Source organism: Rousettus aegyptiacus, unplaced genomic scaffold, assembly GCF_014176215.1.
Source record: "Rousettus aegyptiacus isolate mRouAeg1 unplaced genomic scaffold, mRouAeg1.p scaffold_m13_p_2, whole genome shotgun sequence".
NCBI lineage: Eukaryota > Metazoa > Chordata > Mammalia > Chiroptera > Pteropodidae > Rousettus > Rousettus aegyptiacus.
In genome coordinates, this window is record NW_023416295.1 from 72,985,811 (window position 1) to 73,011,375 (window position 25,565).

At 36.7% G+C, this 25,565-nt stretch overlaps 1 protein-coding gene across 3 annotated transcripts in view; it reads right to left on the reverse strand.

The window, feature by feature from the left end:
• The window catches only part of SPOPL (speckle type BTB/POZ protein like), a 67,812-nt gene that overhangs the window by 39,735 nt on the left and 2,512 nt on the right, over window positions 1-25,565 (reverse strand). For all 3 annotated transcript variants that reach the window (XM_036236413.1, XM_036236412.1, XM_036236411.1), the window contains exons 2-3: window positions 12,790-12,861; window positions 12,388-12,517 (exon numbers count right to left, since the gene is read on the reverse strand). The gene's annotated coding sequence lies outside the window, so the exon portion shown is untranslated. The remainder of the gene's footprint in view (window positions 1-12,387; window positions 12,518-12,789; window positions 12,862-25,565) is intronic.

Consider the following 25,565-nt stretch of genomic DNA (forward strand, 5'->3'; position numbering starts at 1 on the left):
AGATAAGCTAAATTAATGGAGGACTATACTGTATTCATAAAACAAAAAATTCAATCTTATCAAGAATTCGCCCCAGACTTGTCAGGAGCCATCTTAAGACTAGAGGTCCGCCATTATAAATTACCAGGAAGGTCACGTAGCCAGAAAGAGCCTGTTCTTCTTTTTGCATAAGTCACTCAGCACCTTCTAACTAAGCAACAGGAAGCCGCAATAACCGCAGGACAGAACGACGCTGATACCAGCTGGCCAATCAGATCATGCCATATACTCCTCTTTCCCTAATCAGCCCTACCCCTTTCTCTTATTTCCTGTATAAAAGCAACTGCTGCTCAGAATAAAATTTGAGGCTTGATCAGAACACTGTCTTGCCTCCACTCTTTTCTCTCGTCCGTGTTACCCCTCTTTTCTTTAGGTTGGGTTCTCCTCGGTTCTCCCACCAAATAACCGGTCCCGCGGGCGGGACAAGTGGCGCCCAACGTGGGGCTCGAGTGCAGAACCCTTACCCAGGCGGACTACGAAATAACAGAGGCTGCAGCTCGTTAAGGAGAAGTTTTTCAGAGAAGACTGCCTTTCACCGCTCATGGAAGGTCCTCGTCTTCGGCTCACCGGAGATCGCCGTCTTCGGTGAGTGTTCATCCGCCTTAGTTTAGTTTCAACACGGACTGCTAGGATCATAAGTAACAAATTTTAAACGGGGAAAAGAGTTGAGCATAACTCCCTCTGTCTTCTCTAGGTCCTCTTGTCTTTTCCTTTTTTTTTTTCAAAGGATTTGGGACTTTTCTCTCTAGCCCGCTTCTCGGCACAAGCCGTCCACCCCCGAGGTTAGAGGCTGCTTTTTCTGAGTTGGGAAAATACAGTGTGTCAGTCGACTTTAAGGCAGAAGTCGTCCACTCAGAGGGCATCCCGGTCGTAGACCTCTCCCTCCGCCCTGGAGAGAGCTGTAGGTCTGCGATTCGCCTCTTGAGAAGCCGTGTTGGCGGATTGTACCAACCGACTGCCCACGTCGAGACCTCTGATATAATCCCTCCTCTGCCGCCTCTGTAAAAGAGCCTTGTCTATGCCCAAAGGCACAGCCAGCGGGACGTCCGTAGGCATCGCACCCCAGGGGGTCCGTGTTAGCGGATTGTACTAACCGGCTGCCCACGCGGGAGAGAAGTTAAGTTCCCTTCTCCTCCTTTTTGCCTTGATACCTATGTTCACTTCCTCAGTTCCTATCCCTCTTTCTTTTTAGATAAATAAAACAAAAAGATGGGACAAACCTTGTCCAGAGAAGCACTATTCATAAAAGACTTAAAACGCTCATTTAAGGAACGAGGAATCCGAGTAAAAAAGAAGGATTTAGTCAAATTTTTTCTCTTCATTGATGAAGTCTGTCCCTGGTTCATAGTAAATGGCCCCGAAATCCATCCAAAAAAATGGCAAAAGGTAGGCAGAGACTTAAACGATAAGTTACAAAAGGAAGGCCCTGATGCCGTCCCCGTCGCTGCTTTCTCTTATTGGGGACTAATTCGAGATATTGTAGAAACCGCCTCCGATGACCCCGAAAAACGACAACTCTTGTCAGTAGCGGAGTACTGCCTTAAACCGCTGTCTCGCTCAGCATCCGTTGCTTCTCTTCCCACTGAGAAGCCCCCCTCTAGATGTCCCTCAGTCGTTATAGACATGAGCGATCCCTCTCCAACTAAAGGCATATACCCTTCTTTGCCCACAGAACATCCCCCTTCTCCTAAAAGTCCTCTTACCAATCCCTTACTGACTAAAAGACCACTCAATGACCCCTTAGATCCTGGTGATGCCGCCACCTTAGGAGATGAGGCCGTACGATATCGTAACCCAGATTGGCCTTCTGCTTGGCTCCCACCCTACAATCCACAGTTCTGTGCGCCTGTTCTGCCATTCCCCGCCTCCAACGGCAACAACCTTTCACAAACCAAAGATAAGCTTGCTGCACAGATGGCCGAGATAGAGAGCAAACTAGCCTCCCTTCAGGCTGCTTTACAAGAGACTGTCCTTACCGCCCAACGCTTGCCCATAAAACCCTCCAAAAACCCCAAACCAAAAACCCTCACCTTCCCTGTCATCACCCGATCCCAACGACCTGAATCTCCCACCTCTAACACCGCTGATCCCCCTGATGCCCCTGAAGGTGGAGAGGACACTGCTGACAATAATGATGAAGAAGAAAGCAGTGACGACGAACTCCCTCCCCCCGCCCCGGAGCGTAGAGAGTTCCATAAATTACAGTTCAAAAACTTAAAAGAACTAAATACAGCTGTCAGGACTTATGGACCTAATGCTCCTTACACCTTATCTGTCCTCGAAACACTGTCTCGAGGGGGACACCTTCTCCCTTGTGAATGGCTCCGCATAGTCCAGGCTGTCCTCACCCGTGGCCAATATCTAACTTGGCGGGCTGATTTCTGTGACCGCTGCCAGACTATAGCCGCTAATAATCTTAAAAATCCCCGCTCTCATTCTTGGACCTTTGAAAAACTTACTGGTCAGGGGACATATGCCACTGAAGAGCGACAACGAAATCTCCCTATTGGACTCCTTTCTCAGACACATAATGCCGCTCTTGGGGCCTGGAGAACTCTTCCTAGTTCTGGCACCCCCACCACACCACTCACCAAGGTTATCCAAGGTCCCCAGGAAGATTACAGTGAATTTGTCAGTCGCCTTCTAGAGGCTGCTGAGCGCGCTCTAGGAAGCGACGCCGCTAATGACAGGTTAGTCAAACAATTGGCTTTTAAAAATGCTAACGCCTCCTGCCGAGCCGTCCTCAGGGGTAAGACCCGGGACAAGACGCTCGATGAAATGCTTCGCTTGTGCCGAGACGTTGATCCATTTACTTCCAAGGTATCTCAGGCCATTCATCTAGCGGTTGGTGCTGCAATCCAGGCCAACCCTGGCCAACAAAAAAATTGTTTCAAATGCGGTCAGCCAGGGCACTTTGCCCGTCAATGCCACGGTTCCCATGACATCCAAGACTCAAAATGCTAGGTGGCTCCCTGAGAGACTTATTAATTAACCCATCCAGGGAAAAACCCTGAGATTATCCCTCTCTCTGTACTTTTTACAGAAAACCTGGAGAAATGCTGCTATTCGTCAAAATGTGGTTGATAGCCTCTTGGATACTTCAAACCGCAAGTATTAAGCTTTCCGTATCTAACCAGTACCAAGTCTTTAATTTCACTTGGATCATCAGAAATCAGGCTGGTGATATTGTCAACTCTACCTCCACTCTTGGAAATCAGCCCTCCTGGCCCCAGTTAGAAGTAGATCTTTGTGCCCTAGCCCTAGGGGCCGGTGCAGACTGGGGTACCCCCTCTAATTTTTGGCCCCAAGATAAACCTGTTGATGCTCCTGACCCTACTTATAACGGTAACCTCGCTGGTTGTAACTCTTACATTAAAAGGGCTAGCCTTGCTGATCATATGGATGGCTTTTATCTGTGTCCTGGCCCCACCCACCGAGACCGTTCTCTAGATTACAAATGCGGCCACTCCAGTGAATTTTTCTGTGCCTCCTGGGGCTGTGAGACCACAGGTGATGCATATTGGGGACCCTCCTCTACTTGGGATTACATTACCCTTCGGAGAAAGTTTCTCCCTAAATATTTACAAGACAAACTTAAAATCACTACTCCAGAGCCTCCTAAAACTCAATGTCAACACGCTTGGTGCATCCCTCTTCTCATTTCCTTTACGGAAAACGCAAAAAATAAAGACTGGACAGGCCGAGGATTCACTTGGGGTCTGCGTCAGAGACACTGTGATGGCTGGACGTTCGGTTGTTCAGATCCCGGGTTGACCTTTACTATACAGCTTCTTAAAAATATCCCTAATAAAGACGCTACAGCCATAGGACCTAATCCGGCTCTACGTCACCTCCCTAAAGATAAGGCTCCTATCCTTAAACCCACAACTACATCAGGTAAGCTTACAGCCACACCCCAGCCCAGCCATAAAAAAACCACCCCTTTTCAGCCTACCATCCTGCCTGGGCCTCCTGATTCTTCACAACTTATAGTTGACTTGATTAATGCCTCATTAGAGGCTCTCAGAGACAAAAACAGCACAGCCCATCAAGAATGTTGGATTTGCTTCTCGCCTATCCCTCCTTTTTATGAAGGCATAGCGACCCTTGAACCTCCCCTTTTTACAAATGATAGCGGTGCTTTGTTACATACTCAAGACCCCTTTACAGCCCTCACCCTAACATCTATCTCCGGCTTAGGCCTCTGTCTCATAGGACCAGCAATGCGTCCCCCGACCAGCCTAATTCCCATATGTAACCAAACCATGACAATCAATCACACATTCTCATATGTGCTTGCTGCTAGTGGCACTTATTTTGCTTGCTCCTCTGGCTTAACCCCATACGTTTTTACATCCCACTTTTTGACCTCTCGCGATTACTGCGTAGTTGTTGTTTTATTCCCCCGATTTTTTCTCCACGACCCTAATACTTTCCTTCAATTCATAGATCCAGATGCCACGTCTCGTAACAAGCGTGAGCCTCTCACTGCTATCACCCTTTCTGTCTTGTTAGGTGTCAGTGCCATAGGAGCAGGCACTGGCATTGCTTCCTTAGTCACTTCCAACAACCAATACTTACAACTTCAATCTCTTATTGACAAAGACCTTAATAACCTCAGAGAAGGAATACAAGACCTAAAAGACTCTGTAGCGTCCCTCTCAGAGGTAGTTTTGCAAAACAGAAGAGGGCTTGATCTCCTCTTCCTCAAAGAAGGGGGCCTTTGCGTGGCCCTCAGAGAAGAATGCTGTTTTTATTCTGATAAGACAGGCCTTGTGCAAAATAGCCTTGACAGGGTAAAAAAGAGTCTAGAAAATAGAAAAAGAGCTAGAGAACAACAAGAGTCTTGGTACCAAAACTGGTTCTCTGCCTCCCCTTGGCTTACCACCTTGCTACCTAGCCTTTTAGGACCTTTTGTAGGCATTTTCTTACTAATCTCATTTGGGCCTTGGGCATTTAATCGTCTTACAACCTTTATCAAAGACCAGGTTGACAATGCAATCAAAAGACCGTTAGAAGTCCATTACCATCGCCTTGCCTCCCAGGAGCCGGTTGACAGCTACAATCAAGAACCGCCCACCGCGCCTGTTGGTCTGCAGTTCTCCTTCCTCGATGAAGAAATGAACCTTCCCTGGTATAGCAGAATATGGCGCTTTATCCGTAGGACCTAGCTCCCGCCCTTCGGGGACGGCCTGGTAACTGGAGACAGGCCCGCCTCTTCCGATATAAAACAAGAGGCCTGGGCACCGAGCTGAGTGCAACGTCTAATAGTGCAAGGGAAGGTCCTTACCTGACCTGCTCCAGAATTCCCTGAGAGCATGCCTGGCTACCTAGAGGTTAGCTGACATCACTCTGCCACTCCCAGCCTTCGGGAGGAGTCAGGCCACTGCTCCCTCACTCGGTTAAAGCTCACCCCCAAGACGCAGAGGCTGGTAGTCAAAGACGGGTAAGAATCCCTCAGGGCTGGGACCAACCTAAGACAGGGCATGATTGCATGACTTTCATGTGCCGATGACGGGTAAGGCCCAGACTGGTGAGGGGTCGCCTAAGACAGGCACAGTCTATCTGCGCCTCAGCAAAAAAGGCTTTGGCATTTTAAGAAGTAAAAAAGGGGGAGATGTCAGGAGCCATCTTAAGACTAGAGGTCCGCCATTATAAATTACCAGGAAGGTCACGTAGCCAGAAAGAGCTTGTTCTTCTTTTTGCATAAGTCACTCAGCACCTTCTAACTAAGCAACAGGAAGCCGCAATAACCGCAGGACAGAACGACGCTGATACCAGCTGGCCAATCAGATCATGCCATATACTCCTCTTTCCCTAATCAGCCCTACCCCTTTCTCTTATTTCCTGTATAAAAGCAACTGCTGCTCAGAATAAAATTTGAGGCTTGATCAGAACACTGTCTTGCCTCCACTCTTTTCTCTCGTCCGTGTTACCCCTCTTTTCTTTAGGTTGGGTTCTCCTCGGTTCTCCCACCAAATAACCGGTCCCGTGGGCGGGACACAGACTGACATGTAAATTCAATGCAATCACAATCAAAATCTCAATAGCACTTTTTGTGGAAATTGACAGGTTATTCTAAAGTTATTCAACAATGCAAAGGGAGCAAGAATACCCAAAGTAATCTTGGAAAACAATAAAGCTGAAGGACTATAAGTACATCAGGTATATGATATCAAGACAAGTTATAAGAAATAAGTCTAAAATATTAAGACAAAATACAGCCATTGGAATTAAGACAGAATGGTAATGATGCAAAAACAGAGAAACTGACCAATGAATGGAAGAAAATAATGAGTTCAGAAACAGATGCACACATTTTAGCCAGTTCATTCAGGACAATGGTAATAATAAAGAGCAGTACAGAAAAGATGATCTTTTAATAAATGGTGCTGGGTTAAATGTGTAGTTGTACAGAATAAAATCTGGACTCCTACTTCACATGTACAATGGTCAATTCTAGATATACTTCAGATATAAATATGAAGGAAAAGCATTACAGCTTTTTAGGGGAAAATGTGAGACTATCTTTACACTCTGGGGTAGGAAAATATTTCTTAAGCAGGACACAGGGTAGAAGAAATCTGTAAAACAGGTGTCTGATAAAGGACCCATATCCAGAAAATAAAGAGAATTCTTGCAAATTACGATAAAATATGCAGGCAATACAACAATAATTTGGCCAAAGACTAAAGTATGACATAAAAAGTAAAAAGGAGGATATCCATAAGGTCACTGAACATGTGAAAGGGTGTTCAACTTCATTAATCATCACACAAACGTATTAAGACAGCAATATACCACTGCTCATGCAACAGAACAGTTAAAATTCGACAATGCAATAAATGTTGGTGGATATGAAAACCTGAATCTCTAAAATTACACTAATAGTGAAAGTACAAATTAGTATAATAGATACTTGCAATATCTATTAAAGACAAACAAATAAATACAACCCATCAATTCCACTCCTAGGTATAAATCTGACAATATACATTCATATGTACAAGAATGTACAAATGATGTGTACAAGAATGTTCACAGATGCACTTCAGATATAGATAAGAAAATAAAGTTAGTAAGGCACTTGTGACAACCAAAAGCTAAAAACACAAATATCCATCAATAACAGTAGGAGAAGTGGGGTAGTGGTGTTACAAACATATTCAAAGAGACTGTAAAAATATACATTACATTTATTAGAGCTTTATAGAAGTACAGACACACAGACGATACAATTGAGATGAGTGTTATGTATTGGCTTCCTGTCAGCCCAATCATGAGAGCCCTACGACTCCAGTAGGTGCTTCCTAAAAGGGAACAAGAATCTAGTAGCCAAACCCCTGCAAGAATGCTTGCTACTGATTCTAGCAAACCACCAAACATCTTCACCAAGTTTTTGACTCATATAACACAGGAGTTTTTCCCTACAAATGCATCTTCAGTATTACAAAAGAGAAGCACTGTGAAATTTTATTTTATAATAAACTACTTCATAGCTAACTTTGCAGAAACTTATCTCTTCTAAGCAAAAAGCTCTCTAAAATGCATCACTAACATTTTCCTGAATAGAAGCAATTTAATAATACCAAGAATAGATATTTCTTAAAGCTTTCTACATGTCAGGCTTACGTATTTATCTAATTTGATTCCCAAAATAACTATATGAAGAGGCTAATAATGCCTCTGCCAATGTTATAGATGAGCAAATCTAAATGCAAAAAGGCAATGTAACTAACCCAAGATTATAACACTAAAATTTGGCACTGCATGCCTGAATTTCACCCTCAACTTATATTAAAGATGTATAAGTTCTTAAAGATGTCTTTTCCAGCATATTAACAATTAAAAAAAAAAATTAAAGTCTAGTGTAAAAAAAAAAACCACAGAACAAGTGATTCATACCCTCTTTCAAACTCATCTGACAGTTACACAACTTTCTATCAATTTTCTAATTTCTAGAGAGCTGGATCAGACTGTACTTAAGATGGAACTTTGAGAGCAGTCCATGGTTCAAAGCAGTAATGTGAGCAGCACACTTATCTGTCTCTTTTAGTTCCCAACATATCAATGAGATGACAACAATTTTTTTATAAAAGAATAAAAGCATTACAGGACTGGAAAATAAGAAAGGGGATACTGGTGGATCTGAAATTTTGAGAAATTCAAGGCAGATAAATAATAACAAATTAGCAGAGACATTAAGGGAGAAAATCACAATCCAAGACACTAGAGGTATTCACAGTTCAAGGAGGCCCAAGAAAGAACCACCCCTTCATCAAATACAAAGAGCAGGAAAGGGCCAAGTGGTTATCATAAGGTTAATTACTTTGGAAACAGTATGTGGGCTAGCTGAGAAAATTAAAGCCCTCCCTTTTCCCAAGGCCAGCAGTTGTGGCTTTTGCCATTATGCCAAAGCCCAAGAATTGCCCTCTTAAGGAAATAGGCCACCTGTCTGGGTACATTCCTGGTGAGAGTGTCAGAGAGAAAAACAGGATACAGATCGGCGTAACTCTGAATATCCTAACAGGCATTAGGGATAGATGGTGAGAAGAGATAATTCCTAACAGAAATTAAATATTAAAGCACTCCACCGCACCAAATAAAGCCCTCCTTACTTTGACACGTATGGATGTACCGACCTACCAACACAACCTACAGAGGTCAGTCACGATGTTGAAACACTGCTCACTTACACTGAATGCATCCAAATATATCCGTAACCTATCCTTTCCCGGGAGAGACCCACCAGGGATAGACATATACAACTTCAGAGAAAACCATGTCAACCAGATATCATTACTTATCAACTTAGTTCTTCATCTCAAAATATTAATAGAAAACAAAGAAATAGAAATTTGGGGGAAGATCGAAAAACAGAAAACAAAGCAAAACAAACCAAACGACTTGAGAAACAGAGACAATTCAGGGGACAGAATGGTATGCTTAAAATTTTTTCTCATAAAATATATTTGAATAAAACAAGAACAAGCTGCTTTGAAAAAGTGGTCAGAAAGCAAAGAATTCTTGTTAAAAATATATATGATAAAATAAATTCAATGAGCAGGATAAATAATAAAATGGTTATTACTGATACTTATATGGAAAATAAAAGATAAAGACTACTTTTAAGGAGACAAACTACAAACAAAAACTATAGGAGATACTGTTATGAGAAGCTAGGGAACTAGAGGTCTGACTGAAGAGATGGAATATTCACCTAGTAAGTGTCCAAAGGGGGTAAGAACAGAAACAACAGAGATACATAAAGAGAGAGAGAGAAAAAAGACTATTTCCATAATTTGAAAAAGGCACAAGTTCAGAGAAAGGCCTCACCATGTACTATGACTGCTTACTGGGAAAAAAAAAATCTATATCTAGACTTGGTAAAACTTCAGAATTTCACTAAAAAAATAAAAATCATAAAACTTCTCATTTTCTACAAAGGAACAACTAACGCTGAAATCTTAATGTTGTTAAGACACAGAACTTGGCCTTTAAGGTTTTTAAGGAAAAAGTTTTGAACTTAGAATTCAATATTTAAATTTACTCAGGAACGATGGCAGAATAAGGACAATTTCAGACAGCAAATACTTGAAAAATTTGCATCTTATACTGAAAATTACTTAATGAGGTATTCTGAACTCACTGAACTCAAAACGTTTTGTATAACATGCCATTATGAGAAAAAACCATTAGAATATATACTCTCATATTTATAAATTAACAAATTATACTAATACACTTATGTATATTATAAAGAATATCAAAATAAAAATTAAAAATAATCAGGTAACAATGAACAGATAACTTAATTTCTAATATATTCTGACCCCCCCCAACAAATTATCTTTGTGTATCCTATTTAATGTGGATACTTCATTTTGAAGACCATAGCTCCAATCAAATAAAAAAGAAATCCAAGGAGGTAGGTGGAAAACATGAAATCGAAGAAACGACAGAACTTAACAAGTTTTGGAGGAAAAAAAGTAAACTTAAAAAAAATTAAGAGAATCCACTAGAATTTGACACTTGGAAATTTCTCAAATGCTAAAGTTTGAATGTACATACGATTATATTTCATTCTCTGTAAGATTGTTCTACTTTGTTCTACTGCATTTATACAATCACATTATAAATATTTCTAGGTCTAATATTTTTAGACTTGATATGCAAAAAAACAAAAAAGAAACTAGTTACAATACAAAATGCAAAAACTTAGTATAAAATTAATAACAAATAACTGGGAGATTGAGGGAGTTTAGGACAGGACAACACTATCATTCACAGAGGTAGGTGAACACTAGAGCTAATAAATAAAAAACATTATTAATAGAAACCACTAACAGAACTAGAAGCAGGCACAACTTACAGTGGGAAGTGGAACTGGGAGTGGAAATATGACTTCCTATTCGTTTTACTCTTGTATGTAATGTGGATCTCAATGCAATTACGACTTCTATTTTTAAAAAGTATCATGGTGGGTGGAGGGCAGCAGTACCTAACACAATATGCTCGTTCAGAAAACTGAAACTGGTTACTAATTGCCACAGCCAACTCATACTAAACACTCATACCACCTTCATCACTCCCCTTCATTTACTGCCTTTTACGACTCAGTTTTATGGGCATGGCTGTGTTTTTACCCACACTATGATCTCTGGGGTTTTCTTCTTTGTTTTTTTTTTTTTAGTATGTGTGTGTGTTCTATTCATTTCTGTAATGCAAAATCTAGCACAACTCTCAGTGTTTGAAATAAAGGAGGAACACTAATTATATGGTCTGAGGGAATTAATGGAGTAGCTAATGCAGATCTAGACAAAAAACAAAACAAAACAAAACAAACAAAAAAACCCAGAAAAGCCATCTTGTAGTTCCAATCACTTAAAACCAGTTTATCTAAAGTTGACAAAAATGTGTATTACACGGAGAGAAAGTTTCCTCTTAGATATAGAAACAGCTATGACTCTTGGTAGAATGATTCAAGCCACTGGCAGCATATCTGAATACATATACTACTGAGAAGAATCTTAGAGGACAGGAACGGGGTGGGGGGTGAAGAAGAATACAGCAATAGCAATATCCTGAACTTTCAAGAAAAAAATTGCCTAGGAATGAAAAGACCCATTCTTCCTTTCTGGCTATATACATTTGTGTATACAAGAGGAAAACTAAGAGTAGGGGGGAGTGGGAAAATGGGATGGGCACCCAGGAGTCATGGTTGATGGTGGTATTACACATGGCCTAGGTTTAAAAACAGAAAAAAAAAAAAACCCAAAAAAACAGGAGAGTAGGCCAATACCTTCATTTACTTTATAGTCTACTTACTTTCCTACTTTGGCTACTGAGGCCTAGTTTTACAGTTCAAACTCTCTCCCAAGCAAAAAGTACCTTTCTTTCAAAGCTTAACAAGTTTAAAGTTTATGTAAGTCAAAAGCAGAAGAATATCATAAAAAATTTCATATGGTCCAACTTAATATTCCCAGCCTCTAAGTGATTACAAATGGTAGGTTTAAATTTCTTTTTGGCAGCGATTCTCAAATTTAAGTGTGCATTAGAATCCCATGGAAGGTTTGTTAAACCAGAATGCTGGACCCCAATCCCAGAGTTAGTCTAGTCTGAGAGTTAGAAGGCTATTAATACCACTAAAACAAAAATCTCATCATCATTGCCCTAGCCATTCATTTATTCTCCACCTCTAAGCCTTCCATTTTACCTGAAAATGGTAAACTTTCCTTAACAATGGTAAAAATAGAAAAAAATCCCTAGGGTCCATGTGTTGAGAGACCTAAATTCTATCCCTAGCCATTTTAAGTTTAAGGCCACATGCCCTTTGATGAATCACTGAATTTCTGGCTGCACACATAAATTAATACAGTAAAACTCACACCCCTGTAGACTGAGATTTACTTCACTCCACAGCTGCACACAATTTTTTTATGCTGCAATAAACTTTTTAAAACATCAAATACAGATCATTTCAGAACCTGATTGTTTTTCTAATAGCACAACATATTAAGAACACTCTGGATCTCTGGAAATCATTTTTAAAAAACCATTACTTGCAAACAAATACAATTATGTCATGCAAGTTGCCACTAGTTTATTAATAACATATACAATGCCATAACTCCTTAAAATATATGACAATTCATTTTTTAAAAGGAGGTTATTTCCAGAAAGCTTATAAAGACAGTAGTGGGATGTTTAAAAAATCAGCTTTATTTATTAGCATGACAGTTTATAACTACAATTATTAACCTCATGAGGTTTGATTTTAAATTATGGTAGTACATAATCTATGGTAAACTAAAAAAGGGTGAGACAAGTAGTTAGGAAACTACTTACTATGCCAAGTTGCAAGACCTCTCTGGTTATTTATTTTTTTTAATCATTCATTTGTTCATTTATTCTCTTTCCTTCTCTCTTATTCACTATTCATTTGAGTATCTGGGGGGAACATACACTGAGCTGAGACCTGTGAAAACAAGGAAAGACAACAGGAAGAAAGCCCCTGACCTCATAATTTGAACTAAATCTCAGAAATTCTCCAGGTAAAATCTTCTATAGCATCAAATGTGTTTAAGAAAACACACAAAATAGCAAGAATCTGATGTCTTTTCTGGTAAAAATTTCCAATAGCTGATATCAAATGTTGTCACCCAAATATATGTATGTGCATAGCTTTAAGCAGCATGATCATGATATAAGGAATAGAATCATCAGATACTCTTAATATCAAAGCATTACCTTCAAGTTCACTATAGTCTCCAAAAGCATAGCCCACAAAGTTTTGTAAATTTCGGCAATGGCTTAAAGCTCCTAAACGAGACAGAAAGAACCAGAAATTACCGAGCATAATGTTTTTATAAAAATTTGTGAAATAGCATGGAAATATATATATATAAAATAAATCTTGATACTATTAGAAATTTTTAAAGTCCAGTTAATCCAAGCTCTAATTTATAAATCATAGTAACGCTCTTTTATCCAAACCAGAGTAAATTATTTCAGTTAAACAATAGACAATTTAACTTTATTCCTTCCTTAAGCACCAACGCTGTATTTGAATCCATCCATCTGGAATGTGACCTCTTCTACAGAACATTCAACCATCCAACCATACCATTTTTCTTAGCAAAATGAATTACTCCCTAGCTACCCGAGCACTTCACAACAAATGCTTCTCTCACAGAATTAATCAAATATTATAGCTATTAGTACAATAATCCATAAGATCTGTATGTCATGCTTTAGAACTTTACTCATACATATTATCTCACTTGATTCTAAAAAAACCTATGAAGCAGTTATTTCTATTTTATAGACAGGGAACCAAACACAGAAGAAACATAATCTATGCGATAGAGTTATTTAAAAAAAAAAAAAAAAAAGTCCAGCTACCAGTGAGTCAGCAACTGGATATAGGATTTAATTGAAAATGCTGTAATTTTTCCAATTCAAATATGCTGAACTCCTTATTACTATATTTTCATCTTTATGTAGCCACTGTCTAGTATAGAACATGGAAGATAGTAAGCAAAGACATACTGGCTAGATTTGAAGTCAACGAGAAAAGCATTACATATTTACTAAATAACGCATCATAACCTTCCAAAAAATAAAGTACCAAATACAATTTAGAATTACAGAATGATCTAAGGAATGCCATCAGGGTTAAGCATTTTGTTTCTGATATTAGATTTGGGTTCAAATTTTAAAGGTGTGTGAGCTCTCTGGGCCTCAGCTTTCTTGTTTGCAAAATGTGAATAAAAAATAGTAATCTAAAATGACTGGTGTATTAAATGAGAATGTACAGAAGACACCTAATATAGTGCCTGGTACACAGAAAGCACTCAAACTAGTTAAATGTGTATGAGTATTAATAGGAAACTCCAAGATAGACCTAGTTTACAAAACAGTAATAATCTCATGAACTATTAAGAACAGAGTTAAATTTGCCTAACGAACTTTATCTCTTGGCTCTCCATTGGCTATTACACAACAGCTATTAACTCTGTTGCTCTAAGACCACTTATCTCTAACAGCTTCCATCTCCCCTTTAATGCAAGTAATATGCAGGTATAGTTTGAAAAAGACTGATGTCTGAAACTTCTCTGAGGAACTGTGTAACCCTCAAGTGAATTTTCTGGACTAATGAAAATTATCTACATCTTGACTGGGCTGTTGTTACACAGGTGAATACATTGGTTAAAACTACTGAAATGTAAGATCTGTATATAAAACAATACACATTTTAATATTTTTTTTAGGTTCTATAACCCTTGAACAATTTTTTTTTTCCTTTTCTGGCCCTTAGCTTTCATATCTTCAGAAAGGGAATAATTCCTTGTTAAAGTAACTGTTCCTTTTGATAATTTTCAAATCACTTTTTAAAAGTGTCTAAGCAATACTCTGTTCTAGAATTTCAGGACACTAGAGCAATTTCACACTAGTCCGGCATTTACCAAACAAACATTTATTAGGTACCTAAATAGTTCAGACACTAGAAAAATAAATATAAGCTCAGAGAGGCAAATACATAACTAAAGCAGATAAAGTAGAATAACTAAAAAAATCCTTTTCTTACACCTGTGAAGGATTTAGAAAAAGGAGTTAGAAATAGAGTTCTTCCAACTCTCCACTGTTTTCCCAGACCACTTTCTCATCCTTACAAAACTGTTTGGCAATTGCATGAGTCCAATGTTATATTCTCTAACTGGCTTCTCCTTTACTATCATGTACTCACCTCAAAGTTAGGCTCCCTTATGGAGGACTTAAGCACTTGACTCCACTGTTTTCCTCACTATTTCTGCCATCACCTTGGATAATTCTACTTCTGTGGAATTCTGACCTACCACCAAAGTTCCTTGACTTTCCTGAATGATCTCATCCACTTTTTAACATTTTAGCAGTCTTTTTCAAAGATTCTGACTTGGAAATTATTACCTAGAATAGCTTGACCAACTATGAAAATAAACTTTAGTATAAGGTTTTTATAACAGAACTCATTCCTATTTTCATCAATATAATCCAATACCTCTTATTATCAATGCTTTATTGAGTCCTTCCCATTCTTCTTAAATCATTATCCCCATTTAACTTCACTTCCTTATCAAACTCAAAACCCACAATGTATCATTTCAAACACTCTCTAGCAAGCATGATTCACATTTCACTCCTTTTTCACCACAATCATTTTGTAAACCCTAGACTCCATATCAATCTAACCACCCACTGTCTATGCCTTTATTTTGGCTGCTGAGGAATAGTGTAGAAAATCTCTGAAAATCAAAATAGCAACTTAAGTGCATGCTTTCATTAAATGTGTACTTGTTTTTTTCTTAATAGTTGTCAAAAACAGTTTGTTGAAAATAAGTTTTAACAAATAATGAAACAAATTAAATTAGAAATTCACTTCCTTAGTTGTACTAGATTAATTAGGTACTCAATAGACACAAGTGGCTAGTGGCTACCATAATGGAAAGCGGTAATTATAGAACACGTCCATCATAGCACAAAGCTTTATTAAACAGGGTTGCTATATACATTCTATGACAAGACTGCTCGGCCACTATTTCAGTGAACATAACCAACAATTTCCCACTTACTGCCATCCTTATGACTTCATGAATCTTGCAAGCTACAGCAATGAACATGAAACAACAAGCTGGTACCAATATAGTCAATAAAAGCACTGTCAATAAAATATATCTCTTACCATCACCTGAGACCAAAAGGAGTTAGCTGCTCCTAGTCATCTGTGTCCTAGCCCACATCCAATTGTGGAGATCCCCACCCCAATACTGTCATTAAAGGAAAGTGCTGGTCAGCTGTAGCTGAGAAGAGTTAGGGAAAGAGAAGTATACTTAGTAGATTCCTTTCAGATTTTACTACCTGTCAAAGATAGAACTCATTATTGCACATGTATCTCACATGTCACTCGACTAGATCATGACAGCAGCTAGAAGTAAAAATATACCAACCTACTGAGGATCATTTTAATGCAATTGTTAATAATAGTATTTTAGTAAACATTAAGTATCTATTGCAAATGCTAGACTGAAAAGAATGCTGCGACAAAAAACATAAACTAGACATAAACTAGGCAAAAGCAGGATAAACTATTATCCTTGAAAAAGATAAGAAGGACTACCAATTTTTGTACCTCTAAATTATAAAATCTAGGGAGAAAATGGTAAAATAGCATGTTTTAGGATTAAGAATAGCTGGGTTCTATAAGTCTATATAAGTCTATATCAGTATATCCTGCATATCCATAACCATTAAAATGCTTAATTTTCCTTAAATAAAAAAATTGCTACACAGTTGCTTAGTTTAGAGGAAAGAGAAAAAAATGAAAGAGAAAGAAATCAAGAGAGAAAGAGAAGGAAATACAGCAAAATGATCTGGGAAGAGAAATGTGTGAGGAGACCCTGGATTTTAACTCAGTCTTTTCTAAAATGAAGTAACACATGGTCAAACTAGACTTAATATAAGGAAGCATTTCCTTGTTAGAGAGGTACCAGCACTACCTCTCTAACAAGGAAATGCTTTGGAAAATAAACTGAGTTCTTCTTGTATCTCCTAGGAATACTTTAAGGACATGAATGCCATCTCGACAACTCTAAATATGAGCTAATAATTCCAAGATTTTTAAGACTAGTAATAATCAGTAACTGCATATGAACATGTAGAACACAAGTATTTATCAAGCAGCTATTCTACATTGGAAAGTACTTTGCAGTAGTGATAAATGAAGTCAGATATTAGCTGCAAAATATTAGCTACAAAAAAGCATATAAAATGTTAAAAAAAAAAAAGGAAAACTATGGGCTTATCTGCAGTTATTAGTCTGTAGGTGTAGAAGTCCGCAACTAATTATAATGCCCAAAAGGTACAAGAATGGTGCTTCCTTACATATGATTCTAACATGATCTACATTCACTGAGAAATAAGAGACTAACCACAACACTAATACTAAAAAGAATACACAGGCAAAAATATTTTTTGCATCCTTGGTTTTCATTACACAATTCTGTAATGAAAAATACATATTAGCAACACTGTCTTCTGTGACAAGAAAAATCCATAAATAACAAGAGATTAAATATAAAAAAAACAACATAGCATGCTGTGGGCATATGGTAAAATTTTTTCAATTTTACTTTCAAGTTTTAAAAACTGAATAAGCTCTGCTATGTAGACAGTACTTCTCTTATTTAAGGGGTAGCAAAATCTCACAAAATAACAAGTGAATATAACCCACAACCTGGGTAGACAGTCAAGTAAGAACAAGTGTGTCCAGAATTGAGTAACTAGAGCTTTAGGGCAATATTGCAAACTCACTCAATAAAAGAGCCTACAAAACTTCTCACCGGCTTGCAAAATCTAAAACCTCTCCCATGTTTAGTAACAGGCAGAAACACATCATTTGTCAGAACGTCAGTGAACTATACAGTGAAGCTATAATTTTCATGAGTCTCATTTTCCTCAAATTATATTTAAATTTGTTTTATAGTCTGCATCTTATCAACTGACAGGCAACCAGAATGATCCAGTAGGTTTTATAACATGTCTATATTCCACTTTCCATTGGTGTACACATGGGGGCAGTATGTAGGTATGAGTGAGGAAATAAATCAAGTTTATTTTGAAGAACTAGCCTATCCACAATGCAATACCACTTTATACTTACCAGAATGGCTAAATAAATCAGACAATCATCAAGCAAATGTTGCAGAGTATATGTAACAAATGGAATTCTTACTCACTACTGATGAGACTATAAATTGGTACAACCATTTTGGAAAACACTGGGTAATATATACTAAAATAGAACATAAACACACACCATGGCCCCACAATTCCACTACAAGGTACATATCCTACAGAAATGTATACATGTGCACCAAAAGTTACATACAGAAATATTCTATCAGAGCACTATTCATTGTGGTTCAAAACGAGAAACAACCTAGATGTTCATCAACAGTAAAATGGATAAATCATGGTGAATATAGTCATACAACGAAATAGAATACTACACAACAATGAGAATGAATAAGCTACTGCTACATACTACATGAATGGATTACATAAAAATAAATGTTTAGGGTAAGAAGCCAGACACAAGGGTAATAATACATGCCATATGATGCTATGTTCTTGTCTTTGAATGTGTATTATACTTCAGTAAAAGTTTACCTAAAATAAAAACAAATATTTAATAAATAAATAACTTTTGATGCCTGCATATTTATAACAAAAATCCTCTTCCTATAGTCATGTTACGTTCGCCATAAAATTAGGACAGAACAATTTTTTGAATCTTCCCTCATACTTATTTAAAACATTTTTATATTAAAAACAAAGAAGGCTACTACATTAGGATAATAGAATGCAAGCGTCAAATCCATTATAGAAGAAAACACTAATTTGAACGGATTTTAACACCAAAGTTCTCCCCAGAAAATACTGAATACATTTATGTGTCTCTTTTAAAAACAGCCCTTCAGCCAACAGGAAATACTGTTTGAAAATGGAAAATTATTACTAAAAAAGCATTATGACTTCAGAGTCCCACTTCCTTATAACTCAAATTTAAGATATGCGGATCTAGATTATTTCTATGGCCTTAAGATGTCATTGTTGAAGGACTCAGTTGGCTGGTTGATATGATAAACTAAGATGAACCAATGAATCTAAGATGATGAAAGTCCATCCATTTTCAGCTTCTAAAATTGGCGATTACGTGTTGCCCAGAACACTTCCTGATGGGTTTTGAATTTTAATAGGTTCAATAAAAGCCATTCAAAACATTCTGAAGACACATAACATTTGATGTCTAAATGAGTTAAAATGTGTTTAAATATGTACAACAGAACAAACCATACTATTAGCCAATATCTGTTTATAAAGGAGTAATTTTTTTAAAAGTATGCATATAAAGATTTTAGCACTGTGCCTAAGCACTCAATGACTACACGGGATTAATAAATCCCAAATAATGAGTCTTCCAGGTCAAAGGCTATTTCTAATTCATCACTGTAAACACTAAAGCTGGCATTTAATAGTTGGTCAATAACTATCTGTGGAGTAGATAAATAATAGAAGTACAAAACAGAAAAAGAACTGAAACAAAGCAAAAGTAAAAATGAGGAAAAAATCAAGAATGTCAAAGAAGGTCTGAACTTATGTTTGTTATCAGGGTATATGACAATATTTTTAAATCTCAATTTGAAACAATGAGATCATATATACATAAAACCATTAAAATAACAAAAACTGCCTCAGTATTACTTTTCCTCCATACATTTCACAATGCAGAAGTGGGATATTTTAAAATTAATACATGGTTCTTTAATATTAAAATTCTATTTCAAAATATTTCTGAATGAATTCTTTATGAGATTGACAGGAACCATAAGCATATCACAGGTTATTTTCAAGACATCCAGTGTAGCATATCAATATTCTGACTAAATATGTCATAACAGAAGTAAATGAAAAGCAGATGTTAGCTGATCCTTTATAAGTATTATTTTTATGATAATAAAAATGCAATTTAGATATCAGAAATACCAAGACTGCAATCTTACATTAGTTTTCAGAGATAAATTGATAAAATACTTTAATCTTCATTATGCGCAGGAAATATCAATGAATCATTTGACAAGGCCCCTTTACTTTTCTCCTTTTAAGCGCACCATCAACTTACATATCTTAGATCAGAAATACCATTACTGGTTTTAATTAACCAACATTTACACAAACCACTATTCGAGATGCAAATATAACTCTTTCAGTTCTTCTTATAACAGCTTTTAAAGTAGGTATGATTATCATTTCCATTTTACAGATGAGAACAGTGAGGCAGAGATGCTAAGTTACTTGCCTAAAATCACAAAGCTAAAGCTATTAAATAGCAGAATGGATGAACACTATTAACCTCTATTTTATGCTACCTGGAGAGCTCTGAAATAAAGCAGAACTAAATATTTCCTGACTTTACTGATGTTGGGAGGTTAGTTATTTTGCAGACCTTGGGTGGTAACCATAAAACAAGGCAGCACTAATGCCACATTTCACTAATTCTAAGACATCCATTTTTTTTTCATATTTTAACATTTCTGAAATTGATCGTGTTTTACAATTGTGATTGACAGTTTTCTCTTTGGGGTACAACATAATATAATGGTGCATCTGGTAATTGATGGCAATTATGATCAAAAACTTATGGTATTATCTATACATATCATGGGTTAATAATAAGTAGTAAATGAGATAAAGTGCTTGACATAGAAAAAGTGCCTTAAAAAAGGGTAGTTCTTCCCTTTAAACCAAAATGATCTTTGAGAAAATTCCAAGTAATGTTATCTTCACACTATAGTAAATTGTGAGTGTCTAAGGGCCAAATTAAAATAATCCTGGTTACACCTCTCTAGGAAAAAAATACTGGTTTCCTAACACAATTTGAAGAAATTTTTCTGATGAAGGACTTGGGGTGAGGGAAGCAGAGAGACAAACAACAGTGGAAATAAATTATCAACAGTGAAGCATAAATCAAATTACTATTTGATTCAAGCCAATTCTCAAATGTCATTGATAAAATGCTCACATGAAGAAGTATTTTCACATTTTCAAAAATATACTCTGAATACAATCAGAAATGACCAAATCTGTTTCATGTGTGCCTACATCCCATCTGAGCTTCTTTAATAAAACTGGATATATTAAAACTTAACTACCATGTTGAAGAACTGGTTAATAAAGGTCTAAAATGGTCTTAAAACTTGCCACCGAAAAAAAAAAAAATTAGCTAAATAAAATTCAATTCATTTAAGTATTTGATAGCTTCCTGTGTTGATATTAGCCTTGACAATTTCAGGATGAATTTATATTCACTAATATTCTGAGTGTGGTTTTGTTTTTGTCTTATAGTATAAAAACTATTTACCTTTCAGGGGGAATTTCTCACTAAAACACCACACCAGAAATTGTATTCAAATTACAATGAAAAAAAAAATGCCTTGAGACAGTTGCACTCTTTGACTTAAAAATCACTTAATGATTGGGGGGTTGGATGAGCAATGCAGGGAAGAAGTACAAATGCTTTTTACAAAAGAAAATAATTTGCTTCAGAAAATATACACTGACAGGAAATAATTTTATCTTCTCAGTTAACAAATCTCAAACAATATTTTAAAAGCATCATAATACTTTTCAGTACAACTTTTGAGATCTTCATGACCTAATATGAATGAAATCCTCTGTTTTGAATGGTTACTCACAATTATTTTTATTCCTATATCTAATAAAGGATAAAAGCAAATATGAGAACCCCAAAGGAATTGGGGAGGGGAATATTTTATATTTTCTAAGCACATTCATATTACATACATGAATTACAGTATTCTGAACATCATACTTTCACTTCAGACATACAAACAGCCTATTCCAACCATAGTTTGGGGTAATACAATTTTCTATTTCTAAATAAATTTTTTAATCTGCTATTTTTCACCTATGTAAAGTTGTTTCATATAGTTATATAATACAATTCAGAATATAATGCTAATAGTTATTCTGTCTTCCTTTAGAATATGTAGGCAAGTCTAAAGAATAAAAGATAAGGGCTTTACTATGTATATAGATAAAAAGCCTGGAAAAGAGTACCTGTAAAAACCATAATAGTATGAAAAGCAAACAGATGTTATATGTGAACTTAGTAAAATTTAAAAAAATAAAAACTAAGGTCAAGGCAAGAGCAAAAATATTAAAGCTAGTAAGAACTAATAAAAATCCATTTTAAAAGTTACAATTTTCTTTATTTAAGGACGACTGCCTTAGCAGATCAGAATAACATTTCAACAATAACTTAAAGTATTTCAGAAGCAAGTGTTGATACTTGAAAGCAGATATCACAGAGAACCTTCATTTACTGTGTTTTTAAAATCCAATTTAACATCATTTTCCCTTCTAACACATTTTCTATGATACTTTGATCTTGCCAATTGAGAGTACGGCAACTACAGTATAGTCTTCAGTAAGTCATCCTTGCAGATGAACTAGGGTGCAAGAGATAAGTCCAAGGATGTTCAGACAACTACCTGAAATAACATTTAAGGTATCAGGGGACAGTTCCTATTCTAGTGAGCCCAAAAGTACCATCACTGACAATATACCTGAGGTTTAGTACTAAACTTCAACAATCTTTACACTAATGGCTTCATTTTTAACTGTATGTTTGAGAAAAAGTTCTATGTATAAAATTTCTCCCATTAAAAAAAAATCAACTACAGCATAACTGAAATATTTAAGCTGTGCTATCAGTTACTTAATAATTCTAAATATAGGTATAATATATACAATGTAAAGCTAACCAGCAAACATAACACTATCTTAGACAATAAATACTACAACAAAGATAATCTTCATTTTTTGAAGATATTCAGAAGACATTTCCATGTCTGGTGACTACATGAGTCATAACGGTATTAATCAAAACAGGAAACACAAAGAGGTATAAATTAAGAAAAAAATTTTTTGAATGGCACAGCCAACTTCTCTAACCTACTACGCACATGCTATTGACACAATTCCTTGATTTTGCCTTTACATGCTTTCAAAATACCTAAAATATAATTTCTTTAAACTCCTCTACCACTGCATTGCCCTCTCTACCTCTCCACTTGTCATTCAGAAACTCTGTCCAAGTGTCATTTTCCTTAGAAATCCTTCCCTGATGCTCTTTCTCTGTATTTCCAAGGCAACCAGAATTAACTGCTATGACCACTCTAATCATATTAATTGTCCACTGCCCCTAGTCTCTGAGGTCTAATCACATCCCTAAAAGTCTAGTATTCAATGCCTCTTAAATAGTAGTTAAAAAATATATTCTGTTTGAGTATGTTCTGAATGAAGGAGTTGTAAAAATCGAGTTTGAGATGCTTATAGAACATCCAGATGGTGACAAATATAAACATGAGTCTGAGCTCAGGAAGGAAGATATGGCTCATGCTATAGATATGATAATTTTATCCTAAAATTAGGATTGTTGCTTTGGCAGATTAAAACAATAATTCATCATCAAATGATTTATGGACAGACTAACTATTGAGATATACATAATTTCCTTCCAGTTGTTAAATATACTGTATACTTTTTAGTTCCCAATTTAATTGATTTCTCAACTTCACTCAACAGTTAATCAGTCACACCCTCCTTTTTTCAGTCTACTGCCTTGGCCTCAGTGATGACAAGGAAAATTTCCTCAAACCTCTGGCTATACTTCTCGTTCTCCTTTGCTCCATACTCCCTGCCCCCACCCCAATGTTAAAATGTTGAAGAATTATAGGGGAATATGTCCCAATATCTTCTCTCTGTATACCCTCTCCTTAGGCAACCTCATCTCCACCTCCCATAGTGACAAATCAATTATAAGCTAAATACTGACTATTCCTAACTGTATTATGATCAACATTCCCCACCTTTCTAGAAACTAACAAAAAACTGTTCCTCCACCAGTATTCTCCATGTTAAGCACAAGAACCACTAATCCTAGAAATCAGCTTTCTCTTCTCCCTAGACTACTCAGATCTAATCACCAAATCCTATCAATTTTACTTTCCAAAATCCACCTGCTTTTCTCCATCACTGCCAATGTGGACCAAGATTCCATTATTTCTTGCCTAAATTAGTATGAATAGCTGATCTCAATTCTTCTCAGTGTGGTCTGGGGACCAATACTGTCCACAAACTATTGGTAATGGTCTCAGACAAGGTAAATACAGAAAATGAGAAGCAGCATTTAGAAATTTTTATAGCCATCTGACACTGCCACAACATCCATTTTGTGTTACTAAAATGCCAGTACTAATTAAAACTATAACAAAACAGGTCCTTTACCACAGATGAGTGTGATTTGAGAAGCACTGGCCTAACTGGTCTGCCTGCATTAACGCTTGGTTCTCTCCTTCCTGTCCACCACAGAGGGGCCAAGCAATGTTTTAAAAACAAAATTTAAGTAACTTATTTCATTGTTTAACATTCTCCAGTGGCTTCCCATTGCTCTTAGGATTAAGCATAAAATGCTTAGCAATGACTGACCATTGTGATCTGTTCCTATCTCATTTCACATCACCCAGCCCCATGTGCTAAGGTCCACTTCCTATAGGACTTTTCAGTTCTACAAAGCTGAAATCACCATTACTTGGATAACTCCAGTTCATCCTTCAGGTTTCAGTCTAAAAGTCCTGTCCTCAGAGAATTCACTGATATATTAGTGGGCATTCACTGTTTACAATGATTTTCCTTTGTAGTAATCATAACTATAATTACTTTTATAATTATGTTTAGTTTCTTTATTCCTCAAAAGACTTTTGCCTCCATGAATACGGGTACACTCTTTCCATTAGCACGTGTCACCACAGTCTAGCAAAATGTCTGGCACAGATAAGCTGTTCAATAAATAAATCTAAGTCAGGAAACAAAACAGTCAACAGAACTACCAAATGCAAATGTCTTAAGTATCTAGTCATATGTAAGACCTGGGATAAATCTGTGTACCAGGTGCTTTATAAAAGTTAACTTTTTTTTTTTTTAACTTCCCTAAATAACCTAAAGACAGGAAAACCTCACTGTTGCGATAGAAAGGAAAAAGGAAAAGGGAAAGGCAAAGGATAGAAACAAATTAAGAAAGAACAGGAAAAGATTTTTCAGAAAGGTGAAGAACCTCATCTTAAGTAACCCACAAGGAACTGAAAGATCTGAGAGGCAATAAAGGTAATAGACTCTACAACCATATCTGCGGGTTCCACTGCTTATTCAATTAACTCCTTTCCTATGCACCTAAGTGGAAGTTAAGTAGTCTCTGTCTCTCGAATTCCTCATTTGTGAAACAGAGATATAATAAAGCCTCTTCAAAGGACTGTTATGAGATTTAAAAATGAGTTTATATAAATTACTTGAAACAATGCCTAACAGTGTTAGCGATTACCATTATCTTTAATGTTACTAGTGTTCTCATAAGTTTTATCTGCTTATCATCTGTCAGTGCCACTAATATATAAATTACAAAAGAACAGAGCCATATTATTCTCTGATGAAGCTTTTGTCAACCAAAGTTCTTTAAGAATTAAGCCCTACAGAAATCGAATTATGGGACTATTTCCTCTGTTCCCTTTCTCCAGGATGGTACATATCTAGTACCATTTTAGGTGCAAAGGAAAGGAGTTAGTTCTTTACATACCTTGTATGTCTTAGAGCATTAGGGCTTTGTATTCATTCAGTGGAACCCTGGTTGAGGAGGGCTGTTCTTGTTTACCCCCAATGGCTGGCCAGAAGTAGGTGGTCATTAAATATTTGTGGAAAGAATATTTACAAAACCAAAGGAGCAGCACTTAGCACAGAGCAGATATGAAATGTCAATTTTATTCCGCCCCTTAAAAAGTTCCCATAAACTTTAAAAGTCTTATTCTAGAGATGTCATTTTTCTTGAACCAGGGCTGCCTATATCATTCAAA